Genomic DNA, 3,646 nt, shown 5'->3' on the forward strand with positions numbered 1-3,646 from the left:
CCCCAGGTTCCTAGTGCTGGCATTACAAGGGCTCATAGCCACATTGGGCCTTCTGGGATAATTCTGAAGACCTCAATTTCTTCTGCATACTAGTAAACTGAAGACACATCTCCAGTTTGTTTGATTGTTTGTCTGTCTGTTTGTTTGTTGCAGGATTTTCCCTGTCCAATTACATTAGTGCAGAGGAGATTTGTGATTGGACAGGGAAAAGGGAGGCGGAGCTAAAAGTTACAGAGAGAGGGAGGAGCATCTGGGGGTAGGAAGAGAAGGAAGGTGGCTGTGGATGTGAACCCACTTGGCATTAACCAACGTGATTTCACAAGGTTAGAAATATTGGGGTAGGGCTGGTGAGATGGCTCAGTGGGTAAGAGCACCTTCTGCTTTTCTGAAGGTCATGAGTTCAAATCCCAGCAACCACATGGTGACTCACAACCACCCATAATGAAATCTGATGCCCTCTTCTGGGGTCTGAAGACAGCTACAGTGTACTCATTTATAATAATAAATAAATCTTAAAAAAAAAAAAAAGAAATATTGGGGTAAAGCTTTTATCATTATCAAGTGGCGCTGAAATTATTGTATTGGCATCTTGTAAATGGTGATATTATTGATACATAAATCTGATTGGTTAATTAAGCTTTAAGAGTATTTTGTTGTTGTTTTGTTTGTTTTTTTGTTTTGTTTTGTTTTGTTTTAAGACAGGATTTCTCTGTGTAGCCCTGGCTGTCCTGGAACTCACTTTGTAGACCAGGCTGGCCTCAAACTCAAAGATCCACCTGCCTCTGCCTCCCAAGTGCTGGGATTAAAGGTACTCACCACCACTGCCCAGCTTTAAGAGTCTTGATTATACCAGGTAATTAGGTGTTGAAATGGCTGGCTGTGGGGTGCCTGAGGCGTTGCATGGTAACAAGAGGAACTGGCAGGGGGGGGGGGGGGACACCGGAGAGCTGGGAGTGCGGTCTGGCCCCATGGAGAGTTGGCAGGTTCATTTTTTAATATTTCCTGAAACATTTATTTATTTATTTATAAATAAAAATACTGTTGTATAGCCCAATCAAGCCTTGAATTCACTCTGTAACCCAAGATCTTTATTGTCAAAGATGATAGGTCTTGAACTCCTGGCCCTCTTGCCTCCATACCTCAAGTGCTGGGATTACAGAGATAGAACACCAGGTCTATCTTCAGACTTGATTTGCAAGGGATGGGCTGGCCACTTCCCTTTCCATTATCCCTGCTCTAATACAGTACCGACCAGAAAAAAGACTTTCTCCCTGGATTTCTGACCCCACTCTCAGTACTATATTCGCATCTCCCAAGGTAGAACAAGAGTCCTCTTCCTTCTTCTGGCCTCCCCGAGTGCATCCTTAAGAGGACTGGGCTATTGAAGAGATGATTGACCGGGAATGTGAGGCTGTAGGAGGAATAACGGTTCCTGAGTTTGCAGTAGAATGATTCTAATCTGAGTCTGACAAAGCATTGACAATAGGAATTCTGAGGTAGGAGATGAGCTCTGAGAATGGGCCAGCACTTATCTCAAAGGCAAGTCTCAGCTTTTATGTTTCCTTGGCTCTAGAAGGATCTCAGAGCTTCCTATCTAACCACCACCCTAGGCTTCCTGTGGGTGCTCAGCCAGATAGATGTTGCAGTCCTCGGAGTTGAGCTTCAGGAAGTGGAGTTTTGCTTCTGGCTCTAGAGATTTGCTGTAGCGAGTTTTGCAACCGAGTTCAAATTGGATTAAGCACAGGAGAGATTTGTTAGCTTATCTGATCAGTCTGAATCCAAGAACCCTTATCTTGTCACTGGGAATATGTTTCCACCTTTGGTTTGGCATCTGTATTAGGCACTCTCTCTTGCTATGATTAAAAAAACTGACCAATACCAACCTGGGGAAGAAAAGGGTTTATTTCATCTTAACATTTCTAGGTAGCAGTCCATCTCTCAGGGAAGTCAGGAGAGGCACTCAGGGCAGCAGGAACGAACAGAAGCAGAGCCCATGTAAAACCCTACTGACTGGCTCGCTCTCCACGGCTAGCCCAGCTTGCTTTCTTACACAAACCCGGAATCCTTAGGTAGGAGGACCACTCCCACAGTAGACTGGGATTTCCTCACCGATCATTATGCAAGAAAATGTCCCACAAGGCATGCCTAACAGCTCAGTCTGGTGGCGAGTCCCAACTGAGGTTCTCTTCCCTGGTGGTTCTAGTTTATGTTGACAAAAACTAAGCAACACAAGCTCCCTCTCAGCTGGTTTTTACCTTATGATGGCCTGGCTCCTGGAACAGCCTTGGAGTCTCCAGAGGCTATGGTTTCTAGCTCAGGGTTAGAGTGCCTGTCAACTCTATGTAGACTCTGGGTGTCAACTCAGGACCACAAAATCAAACAAAGGACCACAAAATCAAACAAAGCAATGCAGCCGGGTGGTGGTGGCGCATGCCTTTGATCCCAGCACTTGGGAGGCAGAGGCAGGTGGATTTCTGAGTTCAAGGCCAGCCTGGTCTACAGAGTGAGTTCCAGGACAGCCAGGGCTACACAGAGAAACTCTGTCTCGAAAAACAAAACAAAACAAGACAAAACGCAAAGCAAAACATCTTTTTCTGTGCATGCACTGAACTCAGAGTGAACAGGTGCGGCTGCGACGTGCAGAACCAGGCTGGCTAGTTCTTGGACCTATAAGTGCCACAAAAATGCTCTTCAAGAAACAGCATCATTGGTGCCAAGGACCATGCATCCATCCAGATGAGTGTGGCTGTGTTTGACAAGATCACAGACAGGTTTTGATTTGATTTTGGCTTTTTGAGACAGGGTTTCCTCTGTGTAGCCTTGGCTGTCCTGGAACTAGCTCTGTAGACCAGGCTGGCCTTGAACTCACAGAGATACTGATCACTGGCAGGTTTACTTGACTTATGCTCGCAGAGTCGTGGTGGCGCACACCTTTGATCCCAGCACTTGGGAGGCAGAGGCAGGTGGATTTCTGAGTTCGAGGCCAGCCTGGTCTACAGAGTGAGTTCCAGGACAGCCAGGGCTATACAGAGAAACCCTGTCTCGAAAAACCAAAAAAACAAAAACTTATGCTCTCTTATGGGGGACCATTTGCAAGATGAGCCAGTCAGATTGAGTCTATTCTCTGACTGGTTAAGGCTGATGGAATTGTCTCAAAGAACTTTTGAATGGAAGAAATCAGGGAATATTTGTCATAAAGTGAGAAACTAGCTCTCTTTGCTGCCAGACAGCGGCCATCACGGGTTGCATGTACTCGACCAGGAAGGGCCTGTCCGAGTCGGTGCTTACCTGGCTAAAGTTCACATCTGAAGATGTGAAGGAACAGATTTACTAACTGGCCAAGAAAAGCTTACTCCCTCCCTAACAGGCATGATCCTAAGGGACTCACATGGTGTGGCCCAGGTCCATTTTGTGACTCATAATAAAATCTTGAGAATCCGAAGGCCTTGCCTCTGATCTTCCTGGGATTCTCTAGTACTTGATTAAGAAAGATGTGGAACAACAGTGTCAACTAACCTGGACCCCTGGGAGCTCCCAGAGACTGAGCCACCACCCAAAGAGCATACATGAGCCTGTCCCAGGCCTGGGCACATACAAAGCAGAGGTCTGCCTTGTCTGGCCTTGATGAGAGAGAAAGTGCCTAATC

At 46.2% G+C, this 3,646-nt stretch overlaps 1 pseudogene; it reads left to right on the forward strand.

Annotated features, from left to right (window-relative positions):
- Window positions 1-1,389: 1,389 nt before the first annotated feature.
- LOC116081077 lies at window positions 1,390-3,167 on the forward strand (annotated as a pseudogene).
- The last annotated feature ends 479 nt before the right edge of the window (window positions 3,168-3,646 follow it).

This window comes from Mastomys coucha, unplaced genomic scaffold, assembly GCF_008632895.1.
Source record: "Mastomys coucha isolate ucsf_1 unplaced genomic scaffold, UCSF_Mcou_1 pScaffold6, whole genome shotgun sequence".
Classification (NCBI taxonomy): domain Eukaryota; kingdom Metazoa; phylum Chordata; class Mammalia; order Rodentia; family Muridae; genus Mastomys; species Mastomys coucha.